The sequence below is a fragment of the Phyllostomus discolor genome, chromosome 4 (assembly GCF_004126475.2).
Source record: "Phyllostomus discolor isolate MPI-MPIP mPhyDis1 chromosome 4, mPhyDis1.pri.v3, whole genome shotgun sequence".
Lineage (NCBI taxonomy): Eukaryota > Metazoa > Chordata > Mammalia > Chiroptera > Phyllostomidae > Phyllostomus > Phyllostomus discolor.
The window spans coordinates 10614462-10621305 of NC_040906.2; the positions used below are offsets into that span (position 1 = coordinate 10614462).

Below are 6844 nucleotides of genomic sequence, written 5' to 3' on the forward strand. Positions count from 1 at the left end.
GAGGCTCATGAAATACGCCTGGTTTTGAGATCACAACATTTCAGTAAAGAAAGCCTGCAACAGCAGGAAAACAAACAAAACATGTGTTAGAAGATCGTTCTCCAAGCCCTTCTGCTGACTCATCGGCACCTCCCAAGGCCGAATCGCCACGGTCAGCCTTTTCTTTTCAGCAGATGAACTTGCTCCTCATTTTGTCTTTCATTTTGCAATCTTTCAAAAAAAAAGCGCCATGACCAATTAAACCTCTCTAGGTTGAAGGAGTTTTTAACCTATCCTGGTCTTTAAACCCTCATTTCTGTCTATTTGGGAGGAAATTCCTTAACACTTGACTTAACATATTGGACACCAGGGCACTATGGCACCTCTGAGAGGCTCATTCTATTGAGATTCAGAGGGCGAGTGATGCTGTTTCATGCCACAAAAGAACTTCCGGAGCCGTCGACTGTGAATGCATTTCTGTAAATGTAGCACCTCTAATGAGAAATTAGTTTAAATACACAGCCTGCCCATGGTGAGTCAGCAGTGGCACAGAAACGTGCTGGCAGTCAGCACCGCTGGGGGTGAAGGCTTTGTGTGGAAGCTGCACACAAAGGGCCTGAAGGTTATCACAGACCCTGGTCCCCCTTGTCTCTTGACCTACTAGTGGCCAATGCCCCAGGGGATCCTAGAAGTTGGACCAGGCAGGGATCTTAGGAAATATTTTGCCCAGTTCAGAGCAAAGGGAAGTGAGGCTCGGAAATGTTTGCATTAAGATTTTAATCTGGGTAACTGGGGTTAAAAATGGAATCAATCCAAGGCCCAGGGACAGTTTGTTCCACTGTGCGAAGGACGTAATATCACAGTCATAACTATGTCATGTTCACCACGGTCAAACCTACAGTGGCAAGTTCACAGGGAGTTTAGGGACCTATGGTAGTAAACAACAGCCTTTAAAGATTACAGCTTCTCTTTTCTAGGAGTAAAGTATATTCCGGGGAAACCTGGAATCTCCCAGTGTGGAGTATCTGAACGTTGAATCAGATTCCAGCGGAGGTATGGTCACGGTCACGTGGTTGAAACTTGAGGCTCAGGCCCCAGAAGCCAGGCAGTTCTGGTCCATCCTGTTGCTCTGGTCCACCCTGTTGTTTTGCTGTTAAGGATGAGGTCACAACCTGGCCCTTGGGCCAGGAGGAACCTGTAGAACCTGCAGGGTGTGAGTCAGTGCCTGGGCAGGGAAGCAAAGGGGGCCATGGCAACTGTGTCCCTAGTGTGAGTGGCCACCTCGAGCAAGCTCAAGACTGCAGCGGGCGGTGTCTTTCCTGCAAGTCTCAGCTCTCACAGGGACCGCTGCCTGGACAGTCCAGAGCAAACTGACCGAGTCTCCTAGGAGATCCCTGCGGCGAGCGGACTGATGCACTCGAGGAGCCTAAACAGGAACTGGAAGCAGATGGAAGCAAGCATTGCAAGAATCTTTATTAATAAGTGAACTCGAGAATTTCTAATACTTGATATGCTGTGGATTAATTCCGTAGGCTGAAAGTGTGTCATAGCTGAGAAGTGAAAACCCCAGATTCTTTCATCCTTCAGCCAACATTTGCTTGGCTTGGGGATAAAGGGAATGGGGAACCACATAGGAGGAGCGAACCTCTCTGGATACATTTGAAAGGAAAGACAATTTGAAAAGAAATCTAAGACACAGTGGTGATTATTCAGGGTAACCCCACCATGGCGTATCTTGAGGAACATCACTTTTGGGAAACAGGCCTATATGAGCAAATGCGTTCGAGAAAATGCCACAGACTTCAGGATAAGGTATGTTTTAAAGACCCTGGGTCTTCTGACTTGTTGTTGATACCTTAGCATATATTCTAATTTTTCTATACATATTCATACCCACATGCATATTTTAATAGACTTTTTAGAATAGTTTTAGATTCTCAGGAAAGCTGAGCAGAAAGTATAGCGTTCCCTGAGACCCCGCAGTCCCAAACGCTCAGCCCCCGCCCCCCCTCCCCCATGATCAGCTTCTCTATCATGGAGGTCCATGTGCCACGGTTGATGTGCTCACACCGACTTTTTGATGTCCTGGTGGCAAAGGCTGTTTTTCCTCAATATTCAGAGGATTGCTAAACATGGTTCTGTCGTTTCATTTTTCATGCAAAGGATTGGCCTCTTGAATTCCAAAGCCTGGTATTCACAAATTGAAGGCCTCTCTACTTAGAATGCTTTGGTTTTATATTTCAAAGAAATGTTTACAAATGATCCTGTGTCTAATCAGTAGCTGAAGCAATGTTTTATTCTTAAAAAAAAAAAGTTTTTTCTACCAAACTGCTGTAGAAAGAAATTGTAACTGCAGTGATTATCTACTTATCAGATCTCAATTTCTGGATGATTTCAGACAGATGACTCAGGCCCTTTGGAAATGTTGTATATCCCCAAAGTACCAGCAATATTAATTATTTTTAAATGTATTGAATATTTATTTAAATCTGAGCCATCCTTTCTAGTTTATAGACCAAACAAAGAACACCCAACAGCAAACTTGTCCTGTATCTCTCTGGTCCCTCTGCTATCTGACTGGGGCTCTCACTTGTTTTATTTAAAATATATTTCATTGATTATGCTATTACAGTTGTCCCATTTTTTTTCCTCCCCAGTATTCACCCCCATGCCCTGTTCCCCTCCTCCCACGAGTATTCTCTCTCTTAATTCATGTCCATGGGTCATGCATATAAGATCTTTGGCTTCTTTTCTTAACCTCCCCCTGTCTATTTTCTACCTACCATTTATGCTTCTTGTTCCCTGTACCTTTTTCCCTTTTCTCTCCCTCCTCCTCCCCCACTGATAACCCTCCATGTGATGGCCATTTCTGTGAATCTGTTCCTGTTCTAGTGGTTTGCTTAGTTTGTTTTTGTTTTTTTTTTAGGTTCAATTGTTGATAGTTGTGAGTTTGTTGTCTTTTTACTGTTCATATATTTGATCTTCTTAGATATGTCCCTTTAACATTTCATATAATAAGGGCTTGGTGATGATGAACTCCTTGAACTTTACTTTTTCTGGGAAGCACTTTATCTGCCCTTCCATTCTAGATGAAAGCTTTGCTGGATAGGGTAACCTTGGATGTAGGTCCTTGCCTTTCATGACTTTGAATACTTCTTTCCAGCCCCTTCTTGCCTGTACGGTTTCTTTTGAGAAATCAGCTGACAGTCGGATGGGAACTCCTTTGTAAGTAACTGTCTCCTTTTCTCTTGCTGCTTTTAAGATTCTCTCCTTATCTTAATCATGGGTAATGTAATCATGATGTGTCTTGGTGTGTGCTTCCTTAGGTCCAGCTTTTTTGGGACTCTCTGAGCTTCCTAGACTTTCTGGAAGTCTATTTCCTTTGCCAGATTGGGGAAGTTCTCCTTCATTATTTTTTCAAATAAATTTTCCATTTCTTGTTCTTCCTCTTTTCCTTCTGGCACCCCTCTGATTCAGATGTTGAAATGTTTAAAGGTGTTCTGGAGTTTACTAAGCCTCTCTTCATTTTTTTGAATTCTTCTTTCTTCATTCTATTCTGGTTAAATGTTTATTTCTTACTTCTGCTCCAAATCGTTGATTTGAGTACTGGTTTCCTTCCTGTCACTGTTGGTTCCCTGTGCGTTTTCCTTTATTTCACTTTGCATAGCCTTCACTTTTTCCTCTATTTTGCAACCATATTCAACCAATTCTGTAAGCATCCTGATTACCAGTGTTTTGAATTGTGCATCTGATAGGTTGACTGTCTCTTCATTGCTTAGTTGTATGTTTTCTGGAGTTTTGATCTCTTCTTTCATTTGGGCCATTCTTTTTTGTCTTGGCACACCTGTTACGACGTAGTAAGGGGCAGAGCCTTAGGTATTCTCCAGGGTGGGGCAACCCTTGTTACTACTTTGTGGGGGAGATATGTGGTGGTGGGGGTCCAAAAGGGAACAATGCTGCTTGCTTGGCTGTCCACTGGCTTCCAGTCACTTCCCCCACTTCCCACAAGAAAATTAGGCCCTTCTGGTGCTGATTCTTGGATGGATGAGATTGTGTTTGTTCTAGGACCCTGTGGGTCTCTCCAATGTACTCTCCTGTGAGGCTGGGAGTTTCTCCTACTGCCTCAACCCTCATAGGTTTTTTCACTCAGAGGTTTTGAGGCTTTATTTCCCTACAATGGAACCCTGGGTTGCAGGGTCTGTCTTGCTCCCCAGTTGTTCCTCCTGGTTATCTGCTTGCAAATGTGGGACCACCCGGTCTGCCAGCTGCCACCCTGCCATGAGTCCTCTCTGCCCCAGCTGCCCATCTCTGTCCTTCCTACTGGTCTGGATGAATATTTCTTCTTTAACTCCTTGGTTGTCAAACTTCCATACAGTTCCATTTTCTGTCAGTTTTGCTTACTTTTTATTTTTAAATTTGTAATTGACCTTCTTTTGGTTGTGTGAGAAGGCACAGTATATCTACCTATGCACCATCTTGGCTGGAAGTCTCTGATAATGTTAATTAGATGGTTACAATTTGCTGCCTTTTCCTTGAATGGCTGTCCCTCTCTGTGGGACCTCCTTGTCGTCTCTTCCTCTTATAAGTACACCAGTTAGATTGGATTGGAGACCCACCCTAACAGCCTCATTGAATTTAATCGTTTCTTTCACTCTTATCTCCAAATACTAACATTTTGAGGAACATTGATGTCTGATTTTTGGGGCGCATTCATCCCATCACAGATGTTACCTCCATTTCATAGATGAAGAAACTGAGGTCCGGGAACTGAGCTGCTCAATTCTTTCCCTGCCTTGGTTCTACCTAAAAAAAGCAGAAATGTGTATGATAATGAAAAATTATGTTAGATTCGGTCTTCTGTTTTAAATCCTATAGACTGTTTTTTAAACGAACAGTGGATTTAACTACAATCCTACTTTCCATATTTATAGAGTTCACAGGCTTTAAAATTTAGGACAAGTGCATCTGCAACCTTCATTCTCCTTTGCCGGCTAAGCTAACACAGTGTATTCTCTGGAGGCTGGGACACGCACGTGTTTGGGGGCCCGTTGTTCTGTGATCACGTAACTTTTCAGTTATTTTCTCGTTCGTGTCTGTGGTGGCTGTCATTTCACCTTAGTGAGTTCCTTGGAGCTTTAGTCTTCAGCTGGTTTCTAATCCTGGCTACGTTTATGGGCCCATGGAACATTGCTTTCACGGAAAATTGATATTTCATTAAATATTTAGGTGAATCCTGCTCTCCTTTTTCTAGAAATTGAGCATAAATTAGAATCAAAATGCCACTAAAGTCCCCTTTTTTTTCTTTTGACGTGAAAAATGTCTATAATTCATTTTAAATGGGAAAAACAGATTGCAGGGCACTTAAAAACATAACCAACAAAAGTAAAATTACTTTTAGCTTCTAGACAAAGACCTCAATAATAGTTGTTAAATGCCTCTCTCCAGCTGAATCTGAATATTGACCTTTTTTGTTATTATAAAACAGATATCTTTCCATTACAATCATGTGGGAGAAGCTACCTACATAAGCTGAAATAGCTCAGTTGGAAGAGCATTAGGCTGGAGATCTAAAGGTCTCTGATTCAATCCCAGGTTTTAGCAGTTTTTATTTTACTTATTTATTTTTTAAGAAATTTTATTTATTTTTAAAGAGGGGAAGTGAGGGAGAGAAACATCAGTCTGTGATTGCCTCTCTCACACCCTCTACTGGGGACCTGGCCTGCAATACAAGTATATGCCTAGACTGGGAATTGAACTGGCCACCCTTTGGTTCCCAGGCCTGTGCTCAGTCCACTGAGCCACACCAGCCGGGGCCCAGTTTCCAGTAGTTTTTAGATGTTTATTCTAAATGTAGTTTCTGAGAAGTCTTACTCACAATATTTAAGGAGAATAGCATAGACCCCCTTATCCACATGGAATACCTCTCAAGATCCCAAGTGGATACTTGAAACCTTAGGTAGTATTGGACCTTACATTCGGTTTTTCCTATAGATACATACCTACAATAAAGTTTTATTTATATGTAAAGCACAGTAAGAGATCAACAATAACTCATAATAAAATAGAATGGACTAATTATAACAACATACTATAATGAAAGTCATGTAAACATACTCTCACACACAAAAAATATCTCATTGTACTGTAACCAACTTTTCACTGAAAGGAAGCACTTCGCATTTTCTCTTTGGCGTATCCGAATCACCAGCATCACTGCTCTTGAGCTTGGGGACCATTATTAAGCAAAGCCAGGGTGACTTGAGTACAAGCACTGGGACACCTTGACAGTTAACCTGATAACCTATAGGTACTGAGTGACTAAAAGGTGGGGCGAACATGCAGCGTGCATACAATGGAAAAGTGATGATTCAGGTCCCGGGTGGGATGGAGGGGGACCGACTGGAATGACCCTACTGCTCAGAATGGTATACAGTTCAAAACTTACAAGTTGTCGATTTCTGGAATTTTCCATTTAATTTATTCAGACTGTGATGGACCATGGGTAACTGAAACCTCGAAAAGTGAAACCGTAGATAAGGGGGTGGGGACTACTTACTATATTTGGTTCTCATGCTTTGGGTGGCTCAATGGCTTTTCAGGGAAGGGTGGTTATCAGATGGCCTGGTAGGCTTTTTTATACAAACCCACCAGCACCTTGGTACTTTATGACTACAACAATAATAGTCAACTTGAGTACTTAATATATATCAGGGTTTCTCCTAAACTCTGGGTATTAACTTATTTAAAATGACCACTAAATTCTCAGTAACAGTTCAATAACAGGTTTTGTGCCTGAGACCTGACATGTGGTATGGACATAATCGATGATTCTTACTTTGACTACCAGGATTATTTTTACTGGCTA

At 42.0% G+C, this 6844-nt stretch overlaps 1 non-coding gene across 1 annotated transcript; it reads left to right on the plus strand.

Moving 5' to 3' along the window:
* Nucleotides 1–5507: 5507 nt before the first annotated feature.
* TRNAS-GGA lies at nucleotides 5508–5580 on the plus strand. Its single transcript has one exon. It is a non-coding gene; the product is annotated as a tRNA-Ser (tRNA).
* Nucleotides 5581–6844: the final 1264 nt, after the last annotated feature.